Genomic DNA, 27,424 nt, shown 5'->3' on the forward strand with positions numbered 1-27,424 from the left:
CAGGTAACCTGGAAATATGGTACTTGTCTTTGCAGCACAAGTATTATATTTACTCAAGAGGAAAATAACATGCTTTACCCTTTTTTTGGCTTCCAAACAAGGAGGGAAGGTTTTCTTCCACTAATGTGTAGCAGTGGGGCCCAGACTTACCCAGGCCCTGTTTTGTGGACCCATGAAGGCAATGAAGGGGGGGTTTAGCCAGCAGACCTAACTGGAAGGGGTTGTTTCCTCCAACTTACCCAGCTATGACATTGATCCTTTCACATTGCTAGGACCTCAGTCAGCCTCATGGCTTTTATTGCCCATCCCACCCCTTCCTGAAATTGTTTCTGGGTTGTTACATTAGGTTTTGTGGCAAGTGTTGTGTTTGTTTTTCTCTTGTCACAACTGCATCAGGCAGTAACAGCATGAGCCAGATCCATTGTGGGGAGAAAGTGGCCTGTATGCCCGTTTCCCTCATTTTCATGAACCTCCTTAAGGAATTTTGGAGTAAGGGATTATGGGGGACATGCCCAGCTTGAGGGCAGTCAAAGTGCTCTTACTTCAAGTGGCAGGGGAAACCATGCTCTGGCAGTTAGACCATGTGGAATTCTACATCCTGCCATCTCATGACATTTTCCCTTACCCAGCAGGTTGGTTGACAGGCGGGTCAGCTAATGCAAAGATCCATTGCCCCACACTGTGCCAAGGTACCTATAAAATCGTGCCCATTTTCGTTACAGAAGGTTATGTAGTTGTTATGTTTTGCTGTGGCAGGTGGGCATAGCCATCTCTTTGCCTGTTCACCATTGGGGCAGCAATAGATATGTTGAGTGTAAGAGGTGATTCACCAGCAGAGAAGAATGTCTGTCAAAGCAAAGCTGAGTCTTCAGACACTGCTTTTTCATCTACTTTGAGTTTCAAGGCATGAGAGGAGGAGTCTGGTAGACTCACTGGTTATCTTCATAAATGGTAGTTGCTTGCCTAGCAAATGGTAAGAAGTGGTAGAATCGTGGGGGGATTTGTTCCTCTACTGACCCACATTTCTGCTAAGACTAGCTCTCCACACCAGCTTTTGCTTCTTCTCCTATGCTTCAGATGGAAGTTGATTAGTAGTTTGCCTCCTTTTGTTCCCACGAGAGAGAAAGTGAAAAAATCTGGTGAGTTTGCAGCAACGTAGCACATTAGCAATATCTGTTATGAACCTGTGGACATTTTAGACAGGGAAGGGTAAGGAAAGTAGTTAATTTTAAATGTCCCGCTGGGTTGGAATATAACACCCTCTGGAAGTGTGACTTCCACACCTACAGAAAAAATGAGAATGGGGGCAGGGGAGAAGGGGAGAAGGGGGGGACTTAACAGTACATTCCAATCCAAAGGAATGCAAAAAAGGAAAATAATTATTTTTATTTATTTAGTCTATAATATTTATTGTATATAGTAATACAATGTTGTTTATACTTCTACCTTCTAAAAGAATGAGTCATTTTAAAATCAGGGTCATGCACTTTTTATGTATAACCTCCTTTTTAAGGGGGAGGGTCATGTTACATTTAGGGTGAATATGGTATATCACTCTCCACTCTCAGATATTTTTAACTACACAAAAAATACTCATATTTTATGCTCCTTTTATGTTTACTTAGGCTCATTCCGCACATGCAGAATAATGCACTTTCAAACTGCTTTCAGTGCTCTTTGAAGCTGTGCGGAATGGCAAAATCTACTTGCAAACAGTTGTGAAAGTGGTTTGAAAACGCATTATTTTGCGTGTGCAGAAGGGGCCTTTGATATTTGGATTGCAAGCAATTTTTATGTTCTGTTCATCTCTCCTCTGTCACTGCAAGTCAAAGCTTTATTCAGATGCCTGCTATGGTCTGCAAGCATGCATTGCTTTCTTCAGCCTTTCCCTTTCTCTGTTTTCATCAAGCATACAATTTATGGAATAAATGCTCTGAGGTCTAATTTTTTTAAAAAATACTGCGTATACTCTACATACAGTATAACCTAAATAAAGAACAGGACAGATAAGGGCAAAGTGTATGTGGAAAGAAAATTACAGTCATAAACTAATAGGTAGTCCAGCTCCAATGATCACAGAGCTTGTATAAATGTGATCATTGGAGCTGGACTACCTATCAGTTTATGACTTCATTTACTTAAATATATTAAATAAATGACACAAGAGTGAATGATATAAACAGTGAAAAGGGAAGCGTTCTAATATGGCTGGAAGGAAGATCCACTGAAATTAGGTTGCTATTTTGTAAATAGATAAATAAATGCAAATAGAATAGAATTTTGCCTTCCTGGAATCATTCATATATCTTTAAAGAGCACGCGCGCGCACACGCACACACAAACCAACAGTTGAACAGAGGACTCTTCCCAGTCTTTTCATTCATTTCCTCTCACCAGTGCAGCACATATGAAGTGAGACAGTGTGTGGTTCATTCCACACAGCACAAAAAGATGCCCGTGGGATGTCTTAAAAAGAGGTGACTGCCTCATTTCACTCCATACACCCAAAATATGACTTCTGGGGGACATCTTAAAAAGAGGCAACCTCTGGTGTGCTTTCCAAAGAGCAATAATGTCAGAGAGGAAAGAGGCTGTTTCCCATCCGACTGTTTTGCTCTCTGGTCAGTTTCACCCTCCACTTGTGCCTCACATTTTGTGTGCAGCTGAAGGGATTCTCCCTGCCACCATTTGCTGAAGGCTGCCCCAGGATGTTTGCTCTGAAGGCTCCAATCTTGGGAGCTTTTTCAGCCCAAAAAGTACATAGTTGTACTCAGCTGGTCATGCCAACTCTGGCAATATATAGTTTACCTATTTTTTTCCTAAAAATTGATGAGCTATCTCTGTAGCTACACATACACAAGTATGAGAATCTTAGCCACTCAGAAGACCTGCCTTCTGCAGACTGACTTCTTTCTTACTGCTCAGAAAAACAAAGTTTGTTTGCGGAGGCACGTCAATCATGGATGTGGGATAACTATACACCAGTATCCCACACCATGAAGCATGAGAGGTACTAGCCAACACTTTATCAAGATGCCCTGACAACACCCCTCTCACTTACTTTCTTGTGGAATTGGTAGATATCATCCTAGACAAAGGTATTTCAGGTTTAATAGGGAATTTTTATTTTTCAAATTAAAGGGGTGAGCATGGGGAGCAGCATAGTTACCACAGTTTCTAATATGTTCGTGGGCAGGTTGGAATCTGAAATGATTTGTAATGTGGATCACAACCCCTTTTGGGACCATGTGATTATCTATAGATGCTATATTGATGACATCTAGCTGATTTGTGCAGATGCTGCCATGCTAGATGATTTTCTTGTATGGATGAATGAATTGCATACCTTGATTAGATGGATGAAGTATTTTAAACTATGTTTCCATCCATTTCCCAAACCAACAGACAGAAATAATGATATACGCTATAAATCTTTCAACCCCAAGCATTTAAGACATAGCTTACTCTATAGCCAGTTAGAATGCCTTAGGAGAAATTCTACACACAAAAAGAAAGAGAAGGCAGGCTATTACTGCATCAATTAAAAAAAAGGCTATCCTGATTTTACATTGTCATCAGCCTGGCACAAGATTCAGGAATTAGATATTTTTAATGCCAAAAAAATAAAGCCACTGATACAGACTGAATGAACTTTGCTTTGGATTTCTCTGCTAATGCCAATCATATTAAAAACACATTGCTTAAACATTGGCATTTACTTCAGAGATTCCTAAGTGAGCACAGTTTCTGCAAATAGGTTTCAGAAGACCAAAGAATCCCAAACAATTATTAACTAGATCAGACTTTCTACAAGTGCCTCCTTTGAAGGAATTGAAGTTAAGGCCTTTTTGCTGTGGCAACTGTGCTTCCTGTGAAATGTCAATGAACATAAAATAATTTGTACATCCATTCTTTCCCATTAAATGGCAGTTGAGGCATTTTTCTTTGTGCGCAACCAAACAATGTATATACTTGATTGTTTGCAAATGTAAACATTTATATATTGGAATGACAGGGTGGTTTGCAAACGTATGCATGAACATGCCTCGAAGATCCGCAGTTGTCGGACTGAGGCCTCCAACAGAGTCTGCTTGTTGCCTCCAATATAGGTGGGGGGCAGCAGCAGCCAGGCCAGGCCGGGAGCCTGCCAGGAGCCTGCTGTTGCCCCCCCCCCCGATCTCTATTGCAGGCTGTGAGCAAGCACAGCCTCTGATGGGGGGGGTGTGTGTGTGGCAGCAGCAGCAGCCAGCACCAAGCCAGGAGGCAAGGCAGGAGCCTGCTTTGGTAGCCTCTTTGTGCTGTGCCAGCATTATTATTATTATTATTATTATTATTATTATTAGTAGTAGTAGTAGTAGTAGTAGTAGTAGTAGTAGTAGTAGTAGTATATTTATTTATTTGTTTGTTTGTTTAACTTAATATACCGCCCCATCCCCGAAGGGCTCTGGGCGGTGTACAACATAAAACCATACATAAAATCATCATACATTGTGGCTGGGGCCAGGCTTGATGGTGCTGTGGCACACAAGCTTGGCCAGGCCAGCCAGCGCCTGCCAGGCTGCTGCTTCGCCATTGAGCCTGGCCCTGGCTGCAGCGCTGGCACAGCATGAAGAGGCCATTGAGACAGTCATGGCCACCGATGCCTGGCCCGGGCCCCCTGAGGCGTGTCCAGCAAGTCCGCTACCTTGCCACTGGATGCTCGCCCAGGCCAGCCAGTGCCCACCAGGCTGCCGCCACACCATTGAGCCCGGCATCTGCAGCAAGTCTGCTGAAAGGAAACCTAGGCCAGCCAGAAGTGTGGGGGCTGATTTTCTGCCCCCCCTTGTGGTGGGCGCCCAGGGACATATGACCTCATATGTTCCTGTGGAAGCTTCATCCCTGATTGTATGCCACTGGAGGACTGGATATTGCTTGTGAACTGTTTGGGACATATATCCCCACCCATTTCAGAATTTATAATAAGTGGACTTTGAGGTGTAGTATATTCTTAGTTGACAGCTTGTTGCTGATATAGAGACACAGCTGCTATTGTGCTTTGTCTAAATATATATATGCTATTGTGTTCTGAATTTTTGATCACTATTTTCACTTCATCTTTATTGATTAAAACACACTGTTATCTTGTATACGTGTATAAGCAGCCTTGATACAGTGGTTCCTGTTGTGCTCTACTGTTTGCACACCATATCTATTGGTGTTCATAACTGTAAAAGAAACCTGCCATCCTGAAAGTAGTCAGCAGTCAAAGTTTCCTGTTTTGAGGAATGATGCAGTTCTTTGCAGGTGTTGGGTCTGGAAACAGGAATTTCTATCTTGCCTACCAGTACATTTTTGCATCTTTGAAAACATCTCAGCCAACAAGTACATGCTATTATGTAGTTGCCATTAAGTGTTCAGTTGTATGATAACAGCTGGAGGAGAAGGATGACAAACAGTAAGCTAATGTATGGGTTAATTTAGCCTCAGCATCTGCAGTCTTGGCAATTCCAGCCCCTTACTCTTTCAACATAAAGGTGAATGTGCATTGTTCACTTCTATGGGAAGATAACAGATAACAGGGAAGATAACCTTTGCCACCCTTGGAAAGCTGATATTGAGGAAGAAATCCAAGCTCTGACTCATGAGCCCATCCCATTCATCTCGCATGTAGGTAAGTTCATGACTGGCATATACTAAATAACAAATAGTTTAACAGTAGTAGTTTTGAAAATGGGCAGGACATCAATTCTCATTATGGGGAGACTGAATTTTGCCAGGGGATGCCAGCGCAAATCATGGTCTGCACGCACTCTCCAAATCATACTGCTTTATAGTTCCATCACTTCTGGGAGTCATGGGAATCCCTCACTCTGTCCCAGACTACTTCATGCTAGAATTCCAGGACATGTGGGTAGAATGACAATTTCAAATGAGATTTGAGATTACTGACCTTGTCTAAATATCTTTGCTGATGCTCAAGGTTAATTCTTGCAAGGGCCATCTGTTGACCACACTTCCATTGTCTTGTGAGTATGAACTATAAAGAAGAAAATGGCAGTTAGAATGGGCAGTGAACTGTAACATATGTTTCTTGTATCAGAGCAAACAGTGTTTGTATCAGAGCAAACAGAGCAGAAGTACCAAGATGTTTGTTCACATTGGGTTGCATGCACGCGCACACACACGTGCACACACACACGTGCACAAACACGCTTGCTCAGCACCATGCCCAAAATTCAATTTTGGGTTCTGTGCAGTAGATAATTACAGAATTGTTGTGACAATGGATTTCAAATGTTTTGTCTAATTTGGTCCCAGGTGAGCAAAACTAGGCTCTTGTACACTGTGAATTGGAAGACAGAATCAGAATGTGACTTCCAGGAAAAGAGTGACTTCTCTGTTGGCAAATTAAATTCCATTGCATGTTCATGTCTCTGAAACCGAAAAAATGTTGTGGTTCCTCTTCTGCCTTCTAAAATGTTCCTCTGTCACGCTTGCTGTATCTATGCCCACATATCAGCTATTAAAATATTCTGTTTAAAAGACCTTTTCTGCACAATGGAGTTACTCCTTATTTTCTTGGAAATCGTTCCACAAGCATTGGAATCAGTTTGGGAACAGTTTTTCCACACGTCTGTCCTTCCTGTGTACTTTTACAATTGTGGAGTCAGTTTATTTTGTTCCCCACATGGCTTAAACAAAAGATTTTCAAGGGAGGGTGCTGTTGTCATTGGTGAAATTATCAGTGGCATCACAGCAATGTCTTTATTTTATTTTTGTAAATGGTCCTAAATTATCAATACAATGTTGTAGTATTGTAAAGACAGTTTAAGCAGGTTCTCTGAACTCCCAGCTTTCTTCTTTCTTAAAAATTAAGCTCTTGGTTCCTTCCATAGCCGTATGTAGGCAAACCGGAGCCTGGGGACAAAACCTGAGCCCCCCCCCCTTATGGGCGGCCACCCTCCCCCACCACGGCCAAACAATGATTTTTTTGCACCTGCTCACAAAACACCTCCCACCCCCAGCAAAACGTACATGGCTCTCTCCCCACCAACTCTCTTTCCTAATTTTGTCCTCACACCAACCCTATGAGGTAGGCCAGTGGTGGCAAACCTTTGGCACTCCAGATGTTATGGAATACAATTCCTATCAGCCCCTGCCAGCATGGCCAATTGTAAATCTCTCACAAATCACCCCCAGCAAAACATTTACCAAACAAATGTCAGCGTCATCTCTCACTAAACACCTCCAGTGGAATCCATCCCCAAACAGCATCACTTTCAATGGCGTTTAAACTAGGGAGTCCAGATTCTTCTTTTAAATCCACCTTAAAGAGAGAATCTGGGGTCCCCAGTTAAAACAACATTGAAAGTGATGCTGTTTTGGGGTGGATTCTTCCCTACCCTGAAACAGCATCACTTTCAATGTATAAACTGGGGACCTCACATTCTCCCTTTAAGTCCATGCTGAAGGGTGTGGATTTAAAAGGAGGATCTGTGGAAATTTGGAGTGTGCCTCCTATCAGGGGTGCAATTGTTAAGCTAGCAGCACCAAAATTTCAGGGATTTTTGGGAGACTCTCCAGGTTTGATGAAGTTTGGTTCAGGGAGTCCAAAGTTATGGACCCTCAAAAGTGTAGCCCCCATCTCCTATTAGCTCCCATTGGAAACAATGGGGGATGGGGCACCCCTTTTGGGAGTCCATAATTTTGGACTCCCTGAACCAAACCTCACCAAACCTGGGTGGTATCATCAGGAGAGTCTCATGAAAAATCCCTGAAATTGTGTTGCTGCTAGCCTAAAACTTGCGCCCCCTGCAGGCTGAAAACTGAAAAACACTAAAACATACAAAAATATACAAACGAACCTGAAATTTTTGTGCCCTCCTCTAGGGGGCACCCGGGGACATGGGGTACCCCATGTCCCCTAAGCAAATACGCCACTGGCTCCTTCACTTGCAGACATGTAAGGAAAAAGGCATCTCTCCATGATGGAAGGGAGTACAGACTTTATTAAAAATGAAAGCTAGGAATTCAGAGAACCTGCTTAAACTATTGTTACAACACTACAGTGCTATATCGATATTTTAAGGTTTTTTTAAATTGAAACCATTGTCTGGGGATGGCTGGGTCATTGAAAAGTGGGCTGGGGGTGGATGGAGTCGGTAAGACAAAGAAAACAGATAGAAATATTACATACTAGGAAAGAAATGACTGAAAATCAGTTCCAGAAAAATATCTGGGCAAACATGATCTCAAAAGAGCCAGAAAAACCCTGGGAGAAAACAAAACAAACAAAGGCACAAAATGCATACAGAAATCAGAAGATAAAAAGAAGAATTATGGTGCCAGAACCAGTGGGGGAAAAAACCCATGTGGAAAAGTCCAAAGGAATCTCTCTCTTCAATCCTGCCTGCAGCTAAAATCAGATTTCAGAGTCTGTAAAATGCAGGTTTTACTATCTAGCAGTTTATCTGTGCAGGGCAAACAGACAAAAACAGAGGAAACCCATTTTGTAAGAAGTCCAAGCTAGGCGGTGGACTATCCTAAGCTGTTTATACAGTGACTCTTGTTTCTATTTTGGGATATAATCTTTGGTTTCTCTATCCTGATTTTCACATTGCAATCTGTTTTCACTGTTTTTGCCTCTAGGAATCAACAAAAAAAATTCAGTGTTACAAAAGATCAATTCCCTTGGCTAAAAATTCCCTTTTAGTCTTTATAGGCCAATCAGATTGGTAAGAAAATAAGACTTTGCCTTCTTACATAAGAAGTGTTGAAAAGGAAAGGTTTGGTGGTGGGGGTAGGGTAGGGTGGCTGTTGCTGAAGCTACAACTATATTTTTTGCTCAGAAGGCAATTGCTATTAGAGAAATCCTTTAATCTTGCTTTAAAAATGGAAAGTTACAATGCACTTAAAAACTCAAGTACTATATTCACAGCAAACGAGCAGAGAAGAAGTGGAGAGGCAGACAGAATGGCAGCACAGTGACATGAAGTGGAATAACAATAGCTCTTTCTAATCAGGAACAACAATGTCAGAAGACACACAATCTATATTATTAGCCTTCTTGGTAATACAGATACCAATATTATTGTGAAAGAATAAAAAGAACTAGGTCAACTACAACACACCTTGGCAACCAGATAATAGACTCCCTATTTGTCTGCCAATTAACTACCCTTTATTAGGGTAGTTTCAGAGGATAGCCGTGTTGGTCTACAGTAGAGCAGTTAGATTTGAGTCGAGTAGCACCTTGGAGACAAACAAGAGTTTCACAGTATAAACTTTTGAAGGGAGCGTAGATTTGCAAAACCTTGTCCACTGAAACTCTTGTTGGTCTCTGAGGTGCTAGTTGACTCAGACCTAATTGTTCTATATTAGGGGTTTCTCTTTGCCTTTAAATGTCAGATTGCTGTATTGCCAAATTAAGTATAGCAATAATCCCTACTAGCACATGTCAGAGACTGCGGAGAGCGGAAGCCACTGCCAGCCTACGGAGATGTGCTTTTAAAAGCTCAGAGGCTGGGGGCAGTGCTTGGTATGTTGCCCCACCCCAGGAGGGAAGTGTTCAGGTGGCGTGGCCCCAGAGGCTGGCAGTGGCTTCTGCTCTCCCCAGTCTCTGGGGAGGACAGAAGCTGGGCTGCGGGGAGGGAAGGGGGTTGGGGCTCCACCCCTGAGTCCTGCCCCATGCAGGGCTCAGAGAACACTTGTCTCCAGGCACAATTTCCCCCCCATACACCTCTGCAAAGCCCACTGTATTTATTTATTCAATTGGCTACACTGCTAATTTATAAATAAAACTAACCCTGTAAAACACAAGCAGCACAGATTTGCATGGTTGAATTAATTAAAAATCATTTTCAGGGAAGCCAAGGAAGTACATATGATGGCTGCTTAAAGCAATCCTGGTGGCGGCTGCTGCACAGACACAGCACTACAGACAGGAAACAGGATGGGGCCAAATCCCCTGCTGGTGGCCAGGAGATACCTGGCAACCCTACATAAAAGTGGGGTATTCGCTTTGCTATCACCTGCTACTAATGGGTGTGCAAGGAAATGGAGCAGTCTGCACTGTATTCCATGAGCTGTCATTCATTATCCTCTTGTTGTGTCTTGTAATTTTCTTGAAAGGCTATACATTAATTATTAAGAAAGGCGGCGTCTTTAGAGAAACTATTTGGTGAGGAATGGTACACTGAAAGGAAGTAATGTACTTCCCCCACCGATTACTTTTCTCTCCCCTACTCCTTCACCTTTAGAACGTTTTGCCTTTTTCACTGAACTGAACCCACACATTTATCTCACATTGTAGCGCAACAAAACAAGGATACACCACTGAGTGCACATTTGACAAAGAAAGCTACAGTTGGTGCTTGTTCTCTAGCAAGTAAATGCTGTATGGGTTGGTTCCAGGCTAAATTTTTCAGTGGAATAATGGAAATCTCCTGCCTCTTCCCCTCCCCGCACAGCCCATTTATGTCTTATGAAATGCTGCTCCTGGGGCACAGAGGAATGTCACAAAAAAGAGGGTGTGTGTGTGTGTTTCCAACAGGAACATGGAATCAGCAGAAAGTGCAAATTTACTTTGTATCCATCCCTAAGAATCCTGTTCAGTGCACACACCTATCAGCTTCAGAGTGTATCTTTCACATATCTGAATGGCACTGAGAAGACAATGTTTGTGTGGTTTCAGTGATCCTTAGCTGTAACACTACTTGAATCTAGCCTTAGCTTAGGATCACTGGTTAGTGGTAGAAAAGCTAAGTCTGGTTATCCTGCTTACCTGTATTAATACAAGCAGTTGGAGCCAGTTTCAAACAAAGTTCCTTTACTGTGCCTGCGTATGGGGTGTGTGTGTGTGTGTGGCATGTGTACATGCTCAGCAACAAGCCCAGTTTGCCATCTTACTGGAGCACTATGTTTGCTTGTTTTTTTCTAATCTTACCTCAGAAATTGTCCTTAAAAAAGGCAGAATGATATTTCAAGCTGGGATTTCAACATAATGACAAACCATAGTGCTCCCAAACTGTGCAAGCAAACAAGTTTCAAAAATGTTTCTCATTTGGCATCCACACTTAGACTACCATGTGATGATTGGGAAGTAATATTGTATTATATTTTTATTGTATTTTATTGTATTGTATTTATAAGATTTAGCTTTTACTGTTTTATCGCAGCTTTTAAAGATTTTGCCATTTTATTATGTTTATTGTTGTACACCGCCCAGAGCCCCTCGGGGATAGGGCGGTATAAAAATCTAATAAATAAATAAATAAATAAATAAATAAATAAAATAATAACTATGGTATCACTGTAGATCCTAACCTTGTAGTGGGTCTTATACAGACAGAAAAAGAAATGGTCTTGCTGGTGGTTTCAGTTTGTTGCCCATGGCACATATTACACTCAACAAATGTTTAAGTGCTGAGAACCATACATGATGGCTCCCACCAGGTAAATTCTGCTGAATAACTCCCTATAAAAGATTCATGGAATAACAAGCCCTGCCAAAGGGAATGAGGATCTGAGCCATTCCATTTTAAATGTTAATGCTTATCAATAGTCCAGATGTTTTATAGATCTTTAAGGAAAGAACCATCATACAGCTTAGCTGTAATCTTGATGAGTTCCCTAGCAACTATATTTGATAAAAAGCAAATTGTACTTCCCCACTATATTTGATAAAAAGCAAACTGTGCTTTAAAGCAGCTCTAGTTCAACTGCTTAAAAATTCTGAATTGTGTCATAATTCTTGCACTCCTCCAGTTTTAATTTGTGGATCTTCCCCTCCTAATATTTTCTCACTTCTGTCTCTAAACTGTTTTTTAAAAAATTCTCTACGTCCAAGATGTATGGCAACAGCAAAAGGGGGGTGGGGGTGGAAGAAAAACTAGTTATTTGTTTTCTTGTAATGTAGAAGCCTGTCTATAAACTCAACACTGAATTATTCAGAACAGAGAAGATGCAGACACCCTCAGAAAACAATGAAAGGAATGAAAGAAATGTCCTCCCTAGCCCCTAAAAGGAATCATTTCATAACACCAGATGCAACAAATTCCACATATACATCAGTGTTTTTATGAGCACAGTTGTATCTCGGAAGTTCACCTTTACTATAAACAGAAAAGAGTAATAGAATATTATTTGGGAATTCTGTCTTTCATCTGAAACATTTATATTTCATAGAACAGACACCATCAGTATGTCTTTCTTGAGCTACATACTTATCTGCCGAAATACACATCTGACATAGATAGGCAGAGGCAAACTTTGGAGAGTATGAATATAGTTGCTTCGTAACTAAGCTGCATGAAAATTAATAGCTGTTCCAAACTTCAGACTCGCCCACAAAAACATTCACCAACATACCAATTGTGAAAATGTTTTCCACTGTGGCCAGCAGATCCATACTGCTGCAGCAGACTATTTTCAGTCTGGAGAGAGAGGCAGAAAAGTAGAGAGCCTCAACACTTATATCATGCACCCCTCCATTTTATCCTCATAACAATCTTTTCAGGTAGCTTAGGCTGGCAGAGAATGATTGCAACGGTCCAAATCTGTGCTGCCCAGTCCCACCTACATCCAGTCCACTTTTTTTGTGCATAATGTTCTTTCCCACTATGTTAGATAAAAAGCAAATTGTATTTTAAAGCAGTCCCAGTTCAACTGCTTAAAAATTCTGACCAGCATTTTATTGAGAGTGGACTAACAGTGAGAGGACCAGCCCCCCACCCCCACCCCGAATTAGGGAAGAAGAAGAAGAGTTGGGATTTATATCACTCCTTTCTTTCCTGTAGGAGACTCAAAAGGGGCTTACAATCTCCTTGCCCTTCTCCCCTCCCAACAAACACCCTGTGAGGTGGGTGGGACTGAGAGAGCTCCGAAAAGCTGTGACTAGCTCAAGGTCACCCAGCTGGCGTGTGTGGGAGTGCACAGGTTAATCTGAATTCCCCAGATAAGCCTCCACAGCTCAGGCGGCAGAGCTGGGAATCAAACCCAGTTCCTCCAGATTAGAATGCACATGCTCTTAACCATTACACCACTGCTGGGAAGGGAGAGAGCTAGGGTCGTCAGTCTTCATGTGGTGTATTGCTAAGGTGACCAGATTTTTACTCCTGTAACGCGGGGCGCGCGCGAGCACACTGCCTTTTGAGGCGCTTCCCTGTTAGGAAACAGGGAAACAGGGAAGCACCCCAGAAGGCAGTGCGGCAGCGCAGGAGGCACACACGGCTGCAGGAGCGCACTGCCTTTTGCAGCGCTCCCTGGCGCTCTCCTGCGCTGCTGCACTGCCTTCTGGGGCGCTTCCCTGTTTCCCGCCCTGTCACAGGGCGGGAAACCGGGGAGCGCCGCAAAAGGCAATGCGCTCCTGCGGCCGCGTGCACGCTCCCGCGCTGCCGCACTGCTTTCTGGGGCGCTTCCCTGTTTCCCGCCCTGTGACAGGACGGGAAACAGGGAAGCGCTCCAGAAGGCAGTGCGGCAGTGCAGGAGGTGCATTGCCTAATCGGGACAATTTTAACACCCCGCAAGACGCGGGACACATTGCGGAAAAGCATGAGTGTCCTGCCAAAACCGGGACGGCTGGTCACCTTATGTATTGCCAGCAAAACAAGGGCTGCAAATGTTGCTTACTGGAAAATGAAGTTTCAGAGTACAGGAAACCACTGATGAAGACCACAGCTCTTTATTCATCTGTAAAAGGCAGATCACAAGCAAGTACAGCCTTGATTAAATCTCAGGAGGGAAGAGAGGATTTAACCTTTCAACTTTGCAGAATTTCAGTGATCAAGCCCAGCTTTTTCCTGACCCACATTTTTATTAAAACTTCAAAGGGATTTTAATATTTAATATATGAAGTTTTATTTATATTTAATACATGAGGTTTTAATATTTGCCTTCTACAGAGATTTGTAATCTTGAACACGTCCACTTTGGCCTTGAGTGAGCATTGTGCTAATGCTAGACATTTTATTTATTAAAAAAAATGAAAAATAAACCTTGTTTGGCCTTGACATGGAACTAATGGGGCAACAATGTGCCATGTGCTTCTACAACAGACTGGAAGGATGCAACTATTATATTCCAATAGCACCAGTTCCCTGCCCTCCTCTAAGTGACAGCCTTTCAAATACTTAAAAGAGAGAAACCATGTCTCCCATAAACGTCTTATTTTTCAGACTAAGCATTTTCAAGTTCCTCAGACTTTCCTCATAGGGTTTGATCCCCAGACCTTTGATCATCCATGTCAGCTTCCTCCATATCCTCTTGGATCTGTTTACATCCTTTTTCGAAGTGAGTCCTCCAGAACAACGCTCCAGGTGAATAGCCTCTTCCATTCTTTTGTTCATTCAATATTTTACTCCCAAATATGTGCATTTTACTCTCAAAACCAGTAAAGAGTGCATTTTACTCTCAAAACAAGTTGCAGTCTACAATAATATCCCTGTCCTCAGGTGTATTTTAGCAACTGTGTCATATGTAGGCTTGACAAACTCAAAGTGGAGGCTGGAGATCTCCCACTATTACAACGATCTCCATGCAATAGGGATCAGTTCACCTGAAGAAAATGGCCACTTTGGAAGGTGGACTCTGTGGCGCTATACCGCAGTGAAGTCCCTCCCCTCTCCAAATCCCACCTTCCTCGGGCTCCACCCCCAGGATCTCCAGGTATTTCCAAACCCAGTGCTGGCAACCCCATGTGTATCTCTTCTAAACTTCTCTAACTCTTGTATACCCCTCAGGAAAAAAATGTTACACATCTCAACTCTCTCCTCTCCTGTTTCTGTTTGATGCTGCCAACTTCTAGGACTTCTACATGCTCACCTTACTTTTGATTTCCTTGACAGTCAATCCATAACACTGGAGTTAGTTTGGGCCAGGTTCTTTCGGTTGCCCTCTGTGCATTTTTGTCAGTCAGTTTATTTTCTTTTGCACATGCTTCAAATAATCAGGATTTTCAGAAAAGGGTGCTGCTGTCATCGATGGCATCATAGCACCCCTATCCCTTTTTTTAGTTTTTGTGCAAGCTTATATTGACACCGTGGCTATATATTTTTTTAAAAAAAATTCAGCACAGAAATGTTGCTGTATCAGTCTGCAGTAGTAATGATAGGTTTAGCAAGTTCTGTGAATTTCCGGCTACATTTTAAAAAGTAAGTTTCTAGGCCCTTTGCTTGCAGAGATATGAGAAAGGGAAGAAAGTTCACAAAGGAAGGAAGTTCAATAATTATTTTTTAAAAAATTAAACCTGGGAATTTGGATGACCTGCTAAAACTGTTATTGCAATAGTATATCAATATGTCAATTTTCTCAACAAAAAAGCAAGGTCATTCTTCTTCAGGGTGGGGAAAGAGGAATGAGAGTGGTTTGATAATGATAACTATCCAGCCATCAAAAAGTGGAACTAGGCAGGACAAAGAAATAGCAACCTTATATTGGTATAGGTGGGAGGCGGAGAGGTAAATAAAAATCCACTTCCAGAGATTAGATCAGGGTCTGAATGGAGTCAAAAGAAATTGGAGGAAAAAACAAAAAGAACTTGGAAAAAAGCAAAAAAGAAGCAAAAACTGAAGGCACAAAAATTAGGGGATAAACTGAAACAATATGGGGCCAGATTTGATGGGAAAAAAACCAACCCGTATTTAATTCTCTCTTATCCTACATCTGCTCTCAAACCTTCCTTCCACAAACCCTGCCCTCTCCTCTGTGTCCTGTCTTCTTTGGTTAAGCTGTACATCTGAAGCATCTCATATTTTTGTACAGTACATGGGGCTCTGGGTGCTCACTGTGGACATGTGAAGTTCTGGATGGAGTGAACAGCTGTGGGGATCCTACATTTTTATATCTTAAATGTGACAAATATTACATTTACAGCTTTACAACTCAGTCTCCTGGGCTGGGCAAGACAGCTGCTGCTGCTGCTGCAAGACAGGCCATGCACTTGCATTGCTCCAGCATGACATACTTTGCTGTTAAGTGTCTGAAGACAATAACATTTGGCTATGATTCCAATCCTGTCTAGAAAATATAACTCAAAGGCAGGAAAATCTGACATTATTCAAAATCATGTGTACAGAGGCAGTGAAAAGTGCCATCATATTTCTACTGACTTGGTGAAGCCATGTAGGTTTTCAAGGCAAGATGAATGTCACTATTTCAATTTGGCAGCTTGGCAACCAAACCCAAGAGGTAGTTGCTTGCCCAAGGCTGTTCTGTGCACCTTTGACTGAACTGGGATAACGCCAGTTGTTTTGAAACAAGTGACTAGATCCCTCACTTCTAGATTAGATTTTAAATGGAGGTGTAATCATAGGCATATTCCCTTGCCAGTAAATGCCATTTAACTCAGGGGGATCTTCCAAGTAGACATACATGGGATTTGGCTGCACAACAGATTTTATTTAAGTCAGTCACACCATGCCACTATTTCTTCTGGCTGTAGCTCCTCATCATAAAAAGATAATGAATAAAGTAAAATGTTCTGCTGTTTTGGAAAGAGAACTTAAGACACCACTGTGAAGTAGAAACAATCTCATGATGAAAGCCATTAAATCAGACCTAAAGCTTAAATTTCCAAAACAAAAGAGATCAATATCTGCATAGGGGCATTGTCCTTGACTAAAATATGAATCTATTCCAAGTCAAACGTCTGGCAAAAAAACACAATTCTGGAACATAAATAACATGATTATAACCCTGACCAGTGTTGAGATTCAAATAATTTAACAACCGGTTCTGGTGGTGGGAATTCAAATAATGTAACAATTGATTGTTTACAAGCACCATTTTAACAACTGAACCTGCTGAATCCCACCACTGACCCTGACTCCTGTATCCCATCACTGCTCATAAGTGCTGAGGGTGGGTACGTGGGTGGGATTTGGATTGACAGTGTGACAACACTTTCAGGTAAAACCCTTGGATTGACAATGACAACACTTTCAGGTAAAACCCAAAAGTGATGTCAGTCCTCTCTAGGAATCATTAAAACCTCAGTGATTTTGAGTTTCCAGTGATTCTGAGAGAGATGTGATAGTGCAGTCACACTGCCACTGATGGCTTCCCCCATATCTTATTTTATATCCTAGAAAATTTTATATCCTAGAATTTTATATCCTAGAAAATTTTGTTGGTCTGTAAGGTGCTGCTGGAATTGATGTTTTTCTATTACAGTGATGGTCCATTTTAGGCAGGAAAAGTATGGATAACCAGGAGCTGAGATGATTGGGGGGAAAGTGTTTAATCTTTTCCATGACTGCTCTTTTTTTTGTCCAACTCACCCCGCTTCCAAAAAGCTTTTGTCCAGTGTGGTCCGAATGCCACATTTGAAAATGGAAGAAAATGGAGAAAGGTTAAATTCCCTATTATTTGTCTAATTCCAATCTCTCCCCCAGAAGCTGTTTTCTAGATAAAAAGGGGAGAGCAAGATAATGCTTACAAATATATGTCAAACATATGCTTGGCTTTTAGGGTGTTCTTCTCTATCTTTTCTGGCTTAATGGCATAGAAACAATTGAGGCTTGTTAAGTGAGGAACTTGACTGCTATAGCTTATGGCTGACAAAGACTTTCCCTCCTGAAATTTTACACAAGCTTGAAGAATCAAATACACATGAATAATTCAAGAGCTCTAAAATGGGACATATACGGGGGAGGGGCTGTGAGAGGGCTGGATTGTGTGAAGATCAGATTTTATACTCATGTATTACTAGTATGTTTAAATTCCTCTGCCTTAGCTTTTTCTTCTATAATCTATGCATAAATAATACATTATTTTTATTTCCACCAGTACTCTGGAATCTACTCTGTTAACCTCATCTTGAATGTATCATTCAGTACACTCTCGGGACATTGATGGTTCAAAGTAATGTGCTGCTTCTAGCAAGTTATGCCTCTTTTTCCAACTGTGCCACCACCAGCTGGGTGCTGAGAAGGTCCAGTCAGTGATGGCACAAGTCCTGGAGGTAATGCCCATAATTTCCAGCAATATGAATGGCTTTGAGTCACCCAAGCCCCTGTGCTATATGGATCTCTTCCTTATTATGCTCCTCTCTCAGCACAGTCACTTCAGTGGCTAGACCAGAGAACTCAACAGCAAATCAGTACACTTATGGCTCAAACCAGAATGGGAGGGCAAATACACTAGTGGAGGTGGCGCAGGCTCGTACTGGTGGATTTGACCTCCCCAGGCCACTTACCCTAGCGGAGGGGCGAACAAGCCAGCAGGCAATGCCATGGCCCTCGAAATGTCCAGTTGCAGCGCTGAGCACTGTGTCAGCACTCCTGCCCACCTCTGGCCCTGTCAGCTCAACAGGGCATGCAAGATGGATGGAGCCAACCACCCAGGATTTGTGGCCAGTTATGCTACTGTCTAGGGCTTGGACTTACAGTAACTTTTTCAGTGATATAAGTCCATTAAATCCTATAGAGAGCTTTTGGAGGGGGGGGGTAGTTTTTCTGCCTTCTTGTGCCACCAAAAAGATTTCTGGAGATGGCAGCTGGCAGCCAGCAGTCTCTTCTGATCTCCCCTCTGGGCAGACCAGAAGAGACTGCAGTCCCTGGCCTCAGAGACCTGCTTTTATAAGCACTGAGGCCGGGGGTGGGGCTTGGGGAGCAGGAAGGGGTGGGGCTTGAGGAGCAGGACTTCCTGCTCCCCAAGTCACCCCCCCCCCAGCCTCAATGCTTATAAAAGCAGGTCTCTGAGGCCGGGGACTACAGTCTCTTCTGGCCTGCCCGGAGAGGAAGTCAGAAAGGACTGCAGGCTGCCAGCTGGGAGTCCAGCTGGCAGGAGGAGGGGGGAGGAGTGGAGCCCCGGGCACCCTAGACCTTGCCCATGTCCATGGCGACATGGGCGGAGTCAGGGGTGCTCAGAGACAATGAGGCAGCAGAAAGTCATGCTGCCTTGCAGTCGAGTGCCCCTGACCTCACCCATGTGGATGACATATCGGCAGGGTCAAGGGTGTGTGAAAACAATGTGCCAGCAGGACTTCCTGGTCATGTGGGGGCTGATTTTACGCCCTTCCACGTGACCAGAAGAGTGGCACCCGGGGACAAGGGGTACCCCTTGTTCATAGGTAGATACGCCACTGCCCTCTGTTCATGACAGGCTGTACACCATAAATGTTCCAAGTCCATTAGAAGCTGGGACAGTTTTAGCCTGAAAAAGAGCTTCCTTCAGCTGCAGCACCACCAGTCCTGTGGAATGGCCTGCCAATGGAAGTGTGTAAAGTGTTATTTCTGTGGGCATTTCATCAAAGATAATTGGCAAAATAATTTAAAAGGGTACTTGAATATTTTAGACAGCAAACCTATCCATGTCTATTTCAAAATTTATTTGGTGATTATTTCTCCTGGGACCATGTTCTTAGGACTGCAGCCATTTTTGACCTTAGTAAATGTTATTATGTTCTGGATTTTTTTGTGTTTTGATTGTATTTTGGAATCTGTAAAAATGGCGAGGACACATTTTACAGTATGCCTCCCTACAAACAATTTATGAAAACTGCTTAGAGCTGATAGAAAAAGTGATATATTAAAATTTAAACACACAAATTAGACTACCCGGTGAAGATTACTGTTTGAACAAATCTTCATGTGCACAAGAGAGATCTAATCATGGTTAAAGAATCTGTGGCTCAGGGACAAGGAATTTTAAGAAAGCCATATAAGGCATGTATTATTATATAGCATTTTGTTGTATAAGAAAGAGAGACTCTAGCCCTGCCTTGTATTCATTAACTATCAGTCACTGGAGTAACATATCTCTTTTAATATAGCAATTACAGATCTTTTTTCAACAATTGTAGGATATTTCACCATTTTTAAGTATCAGCTGATTTATATAGTTTTTCCCTTATGGCAAAAAATGTTTGTCATGTATTTGTGTCAGTGATTAAGACATCATAACCAATGCATTAATCGCCTTACATATTTCACAACAGTTTATCAATAATGCAAAAAGGAAAACCCTTTTCACAGTCTTTGCTGTTTATCATTATCAAAGTGACAGAATTAAAGGATAAATTCAAATATAGAACATCTGCAAACCATTTGGCAGGAAATCCACTTCCTTATTACAGGTCATATACATTCTGTCTGAAACATCTGCTCTCATGGGAAAATAATAGCAAATCAAATAAAGAACCAAATGGTCTCTTATGAAACACTTGCCATCATCAGGAGTATAACAGATAGATGTTAATGTGTGCAGCTGCAGAATTTTTGCAACGATCATCAGAGAACAATCTTATTATGTTCGAAGGATCTTTTAACACCAGTTTTTGCAAAAGATTAATTCTATCCTTCCTGCATATGAAAAATAGTTACGTTGCAATTGAGAGTTTTGGAGGGAAAGAGGTGGTCATGGTAAGAGAGAAAGGAGTTTGTGTCTTCTAAAATGCAGTTATTTAATAAAGTTGGTGTGTTTCTAGAAGTAAAACTACTTCAAGTTTCTGCTTTTAACTTAGAAACTTTAACAGTAAACCAGAAAAAGTATGCAGGCTGGCAAGGGTGAGAACTGTGATCTTCAGGATTAGCACCTTAAACAACAAAAACTGTCTGTATCTCTGAGCTGATAGAGCAAAGCTTTCAGTATGCAGCTTTAACTGAGACGAGTGGGATTATGCTGTGCCAAGACCCAACTTTAATGAGATGGTTTTTGAGGAAGAGATGTGTCACGGTGTAGTTAGAATGCTGGATAGATGCCTGCCGAAATCAAAGCAGCCCAAGCTGCACTGTTCCAAGGCCCTAGTCCCTGAGAAACTCACCAAGAGGATATTGTGAACTATCTTCCACCAAGCTCTGCAGCTTATGAAGCTGAACTGTCCACCTCAACTTGGAAACTGGAAATAAGACTGTCTATGACTCTACCATTGTTCCTACATTTGAACTGACACTAATGTGCAAGCAGGTCAGTAGTTCTCGACCTATTTTCAGAGTTTTCTTCCTCAGAGCTTGCTTTACAGGTGGCAGCAAACACATTGATCCTGAGTGTCAGTTAATTAAAAATATATTATTTCATAGGTACTATTGTTTAAGAATGCTAGAACATCCCTTTAAAAACGAACAACCTTTTAGATATTCAAACCTACTTCAATCTTTTTTTTAAAAAATGACTCTCGATTGCCCTTTTGGCAGGGCAGTCATAAATCCCTATGGGCTGGCAAAAGCTTCATGCAGTTTGGTGGTTACTGGTCAGAGCGAAGGTCAGAGTTTATTGGAACATCCTTTAATTGATTAGCAGCAGCTTGGCAAATCTGTAAAGAAATCTGCCAGTTCTGTTGATCTCAATGCCACCTGCAGTCTATATTATTTGGTCCTGGTGTCTTTTGAAAAAAACTGACAAGGAATCTTAAGTGCTTAGATATGTACAACTTGGGAAACTTTAAGAAGGAACAGGGGAAGTTAATCCTGAACTTAAACTGCTGACAGTGTTTTCCCCTAATATGGGAGAATGGATTATTTCACAAATTCCAAAACCAGGGGAAGATGGTGGTAGCAGCTTTTGGTAGCACCAAGACGAACAGGGAAGGAAGAAGTATATCCTTGGAGGAGATGCTAATTAGCAAGAGGGACTGGTTCGCCTTTCTTCTCTGTAGCGTGGTACATGCTGATTTGGACAGACTTGACACCATTTTTTCTGTGAACTTAGTAAATGTCTCACATGATGACAGGGAGTGTTTCTAAAGAAGTGGTTTAGAGAAGACTAGCTCACCCAAAGTTTCATGAAACTTACAATTGCACTGCAGCTAATCAGCATGTTATCTTAACATCTGGAAATCTTATGGTGGTTTGTGCTCTTATAACCTCTTACATTTAATTTTGCTGCAGAAATATTGGTTACTCTTGAATGGGAAAATCCCAACTACCTCAAGTCCAGTTCTGAAAATAAAAATGTTATCCTACTAAAAAGTTTCCTTCTTGTTGCTTTCCCCCCTCCCTGTTTAAGAATAATTTTGCATAATTCTATTTTCTTCCATGGTACTGGGCCTGTAATGAGTGGTGAAATAATCTCAACATCACAGATTCTCAGCCTTGCAGATGCCTTGGAAATATTTTTGACCTTGTAGGGCTTCACACAGTCTTCACCAAAAAAAAGTGTGTCTATAATTTGGTTCTGTTTTCAATGGCTGATTTCATCAGCTCTGTTCCATTACATTTTACCTCAGCCAAGAAACACTAAGGAAAAACTTCACAACTGAAGGACATAGATCATTTACAGAGTATCTGACCCACCACAGGCACTTCTGCTCTCTCCACCCCTCCCCGCAGTCATGACAACAGTATAGTTAAGCTAACCTTCGTCATCTGTGGGGCAAGGTCTTTATGTTATTTTGACACCATTCTTTTTCATGCTCTCCCAGTTCTAGGCTAAAGCAGGAAGGTTTCTTGGTACAACCTGTGAAAGATGTCTTAAGTGCACTGGGGTGCGGAATCCAGCTGGCTTCTCTTGCCTGGGCTTTGATTCTCTAGAGATTCTTGACCTGCAAACATTCCCACTCTGGAAGAAGGAGCTCACCAATTTCTATAGCTAACGAAGTTTCCCAGTGTATATCATGTTGTGTTAAGAGATCTTCCTTGGTTCTAGAATCTTGGCCTTTTGATCTTACATTCTGCTGTAAGCTTTGCATAGTCCATCTTTAACCATTAGTAGGTAGTGTATATGTGTGTGTGTGTGTTTCCAGTTCCCAGAAGAGAAAACTGCTAGCAAGTTGTGTTTCCACAGTTGGAAGATATTCTTGGGGGACCAGAAGCTAAATGGAATGGTATCAAAATAGTGCTTCTGGAGGAGAAATTTCAGTAGCAGACATGCCTTGTTTTATGCATTTTGGCTACTCTTGTTATCTTGCCTTGTACAGAAAGCAAGTGGGATTCCTAAGCTATCTGCTAATGACAGTTCTGGTTCCCAACCATCTGTTAGTGGCTGATTTCAGGGAGAAACTGACCTGAACATATACAGATATTTCAGATTTGTTGCTGTGTGCTGCAAGTGTTATCGTCTCATAGAATTTATGGGACAAATATAAATGGGCAAGTCCTCTAGTGGTTGACTTATGCATCCAAATCTTAGTTGCGAGTAGGTCACTTATGTACCTGATTCTGATTCAAACTGACATGTTGCCCTACTCCAAGCTACTAAGCCTCTGAACAACAGGTACAATACCATTGTGAACTGGTGTTGCACTTTTTACTTTTAGGCTTCCAATGCCATTTTTTGTATATATATATCTGTGTTTTTGGATTTGCACTGCTAAGACCAGAGGCGTATGGCCTACAGGGTCATGGGGTCACCCATGTCCCCGGGCGCACACCTTTCTGTCACAAAGATTTATAAGGCTTTATAAATCATTACCATCACTTTGCATTAAGACCAGAAAGCAATATAAGCCACTGTCGACACTGGAATACTGATGTAATGTGTCCCCAACAGTCTGTTCCCTTCAGAAAGCAACTGAATTTTCTAAACTGTTAAAGGATAAGCCCCAAATAAAGCAGAACTGGTATACGAATGGTTCCAAAATAATTGTTAAAGCTATTATATAGTATTCAAATTTTAAAATGAATCCAGTTGAATACAACAGGTGCCCTTTAAAATATATTTAAAATGCTCATGTGTTTGAAAAATACTATTGATTTACTGATGTTGTAGAAATATTTACAACGATCATGTGTGTAAAGCGCCGTCAGATCTTAGCCAACTTATGCTGACCTCAGCAAGGGGTTTTCAGGGCAAATGATTGAGGTAAGGTAGTTTGCCATTGCCTTCCACTGCAGTTTTCTTTAGAGGGCTGACACTCAGAGGAGAGCAGGAAGCTGTTTCTGTGGACAGCAGAGGACTCACAATAATAGTCTTAAATTACAAACACAAAGGTACCATCTGGATAATAAGATTTTTTTCTTTTACAGTAAAAGTTTTCCAGCAGTCGAATTGGCTTCCCAGAGAAATGGTGAGCTCTCCCTTATGGCACTCTTCAAGCAGTTGGGCAAACACTTGTCTGGGATGCTTTAGGCTGATCCTACATTGAACAGGAGGTTAGACTACATGATCTGCATGGCCCCTTCCAACTCTATGATTCCATGACACTATTATTCTAAGTTCTTACCCTGTTTAGCTTCAAAGATATGATGAGACTGGGCTATACCAGGTTGCCTTCCTTCCCATGTATAGTAGTAAATCAGGTCCTTAGCCTTCTTAAGGATGCTAATTTTTTTTTTTTACATTTGCCAAAGTAAGAGTGAAGGGAAAAAACCCACCTCAGTGTATGGTGTGAAACTATTTGCCAAGGGTGGAAATTCCTGTGCAATATGGATGGAATGTTTGCCAATATTTAGCCCTCTTCACTGTGAACAGTTTCCAGACATAAACAGGTTGTCCTGTGCAAATCTGCTAGGTGTGAACAGGCTGTTGTGTGGGAAGAAGAATATCCACATTAAGCTACATGCCCACACCTTTGGCACAGGAGCTGAATAAGAAAACTTTGAGGAGAACCCATCATATTGATTTTTTAAAAAAATGTCTAGATAAGAACAGAAGTAGGGAGCACTTACAGCCCAATCCAGTTGTGGGAGGGGCATAAAATGGCTTTAGGAACTGGTGCAGGTCCTGACACTTATAATGTGGGGAGGGTAAAGAAAGAGCTGGGCAGGTGGCGCGGAGCTCTGCAACACCTGACCTGGAAAGTTCTGCCACCTGAAGAGATCTCACTGGATCACTAAACCTAGCCTCCTCACAACCTGGCTCTAATAGTTCCCTTGGCTTTTATTTTTCTGGAATGCCAGTCTTGCACAATACTTTATTAAAATAGACAGTTTCTAGTTAGCTGCAGGCACTCATATGGACAGGCAATTTTTGCTAGAAAAGAGATGCAAAACAACAACCAGACACCAGTCCAAGTCATTATTCTGTCTGCAGATTTTCCACTTCATAGAGACAGCAATCTGTCCATCAGAGGGCTACCGTTTGTTGTCCCTGTCCATTAATCACTTGCTAATAAAATGCTATTAAGCAAACACTAACACTGGTCCTTTAGAACCAAACCAGATTTTCTTCCTGTCAAAGGGGAAAAGATGCTGGAAACCAGACGTTCAACAATGCGCAATACTTGTAGGTTACCAAAGTGAATAATAAAACCATATCTTTCTGTTGTAGAATATAATAGGTGTTAGGTCTCAAGATGTTGGTACAGGAATTTGTTTCCTGCTTCCTTTTATGGTTGACACTCAGCACTGGGTCAGTGCCTGTGCTGTTCTTCCATGCATCATAGAATAGGTCTGAACAGAAAAGAAAGTGAGCTCAGCAGGGCAAGCAGCTGCTCTTTGGACACAAGCTGCCCATTTGAAAAGCATCATGCTCCCCCACCCCCCTTCTTTTGCCTCTATGCTGAAAGTGGAGTTGGAAAAGCCGTTAATGTGCATAGGAACAGTGCACACCAAAGGGGAAACACAGTTGGCATGTTTGAATGAGACAAAAACTACCCCTATTGGTTATGGGTGAATCAGAAGGGATTGTGAGGATATGGAAGGATGAATTTTTGGGAAGGTACACCTAGAAGGGGGGGAAAGTATTTGGGAGAAAATTAGTTTTTGGAACACATACTGTTTTGGAGATCTGAGATGGCAATTATGGGGAATCTAAAAAAGAAAGGATTCTGTAGAGAGATGGAGCAAAGAAGCAATAACAGGCAACCACTCTTATGTAAGATCTCACTGGATCACCTGCTCCATTATCTTTTCCCAGCAGCATCTGGGGAGCTCATGAGTACAGTTTGAAAATCAGCAACCTTCTCTTGTTGTCCTAGTTGTCATGAACAAGACCGCTGGTTACAACAGGTAGCTAGAATTTATCTCCAAGCAATCAGGAAGTGACAGAATCCCTTATTTACTGCACTTTCCCAGCATGGGCTAGCCATCTATAGATATAAAAAGATAACAGTGCGTTTGTTCCTCACGGTCTAACTCACGAACCGCTGGAGCAAACGCCCTGAAATTTTCAGGAAATGCTGCTCAGCCAGCTGAGTATGTTTTCCGCCCCTGAAAAGGCTCAGGGAACACACCAGAGCCACGTAAAACTACAAAAACGGGGGTGCGCCTCGGTGCACATGCGCTACAACTCCCGCCAGCCCGTCTGTGTGACATGAAGGAGACGTTGAACAAAGCCAAACGGCCCCCGCCGGAGGAAGGCACGAGAGGCTGGCCGCAAGGAGGAACCACGCCGCGCGCCATCAGCAGAAGCGGAGGCCCAGCCGATGGGACCCAGTCCTGGCCCCGAGCTCGCTGGAGGTGGAGGGGGGGGGGAGAAAGAACTGAATGTTCCTGTGTCCCCCGGCCTGTTCCTCACGCCGGCCCGTATGTGTGCATTACAACAAGCGGTGGACAAGGCCAGGCGACTGCCGCTGGAGGAACACGCAAGCGCGGGGGCTGCGAGAGGAGGCGAGACAGCCGCCGTCAGGAAACGTGCAGGGCCAGCCAATTGGGCCCAGACCCGGACCAGAGCTGACTGCAGCTGAGGGGGTGTGTGAAAAATCTAACAGGTCATGTGCCCACACCCTGTCCCTCTCAACGCCCCTGCTTTCCTTGAGGTAAGGGAGATGGTGAAGACAGCCAGCCGCCCTGTGCCGGAGGAAAGTGCCAGTGGAGGCCCGGAGTGAGGAAGCTGCCCTGTGACCCCCCATCTAATCTGAGCCACAGCAACGCAAGGCAGGGTATGCTAGTTTAATTTTAAAAAATCACTGGACATGCTCAAATCAATTCTTACTGACTATTCATCAATTACTAGGTCAGTAATTTCCACTAGAAGGATCTTGCTTTGTTCTTCCAAAGATGCCACTATCTGCTTCCAGCAAATTATGGAAAAAACAAAGATTGTCTATGGATTTTTTGTGTCTTTTGAAAAAAGCTATGACCCCTGATTATTATTTTTATTGCCTTGGAGCTGAATCATAGAAAAAGAAGTACACTCTAATGGGATGTTTGCATTTGCTACAGAAGTTATAACTGCCTTAAGTCACAAATGCCTAGAGCTGATTTGGTGTGAAGTAAAAGAGCATATAACTCCAGGGGAACAGAAAACAGCAATTTACTAATGCTTGGAGAACATGTATTACTTCCTCACATATTTTCACCCTGAGTTATTCTCTTCCCTTCACATGAGGTATAAAATCCTTACCTCCCTTCCTAGAAAACCTAGAAAGGTTTTCTCATTCACAAGAGGATATAAAGGGGCTTATCTCTTGTCCTTGCAAAGGACTTTCACACAGTGGCATACCAGTAATGGGAACATGGGGTATCTCATGTCCCTGGGTGCATGCCATTTGATCATGTGGGGGGACGGTGCCAGGTGCCAGCTGGGTCCTGGCGGGCACCCGGTAGCTCCCTCCATGCTGCTCAGGTGGGCGCCACAGGCACAGGCCAGCTCCTGCACTACCCACTAACAGGGAGGCAGGCTTTGGTAC

General features: G+C 42.5%; 1 protein-coding gene and 1 pseudogene across 3 annotated transcripts in view; one reads left to right on the forward strand and one right to left on the reverse strand.

The window, feature by feature from the left end:
* The window catches only part of TMEM200A (transmembrane protein 200A), a 72,762-nt gene that overhangs the window by 6,966 nt on the left and 38,372 nt on the right, over positions 1-27,424 (reverse strand). For all 3 annotated transcript variants that reach the window (XM_048490809.1, XM_048490818.1, XM_048490801.1), the window contains one exon: positions 5,930-6,016. The gene's annotated coding sequence lies outside the window, so the exon portion shown is untranslated. The remainder of the gene's footprint in view (positions 1-5,929; positions 6,017-27,424) is intronic.
* LOC125437671 lies at positions 18,851-20,974 on the forward strand (annotated as a pseudogene).

This window comes from Sphaerodactylus townsendi, linkage group LG01 (assembly GCF_021028975.2).
Source record: "Sphaerodactylus townsendi isolate TG3544 linkage group LG01, MPM_Stown_v2.3, whole genome shotgun sequence".
Taxonomy (NCBI): Eukaryota; Metazoa; Chordata; class Lepidosauria; order Squamata; family Sphaerodactylidae; genus Sphaerodactylus; species Sphaerodactylus townsendi.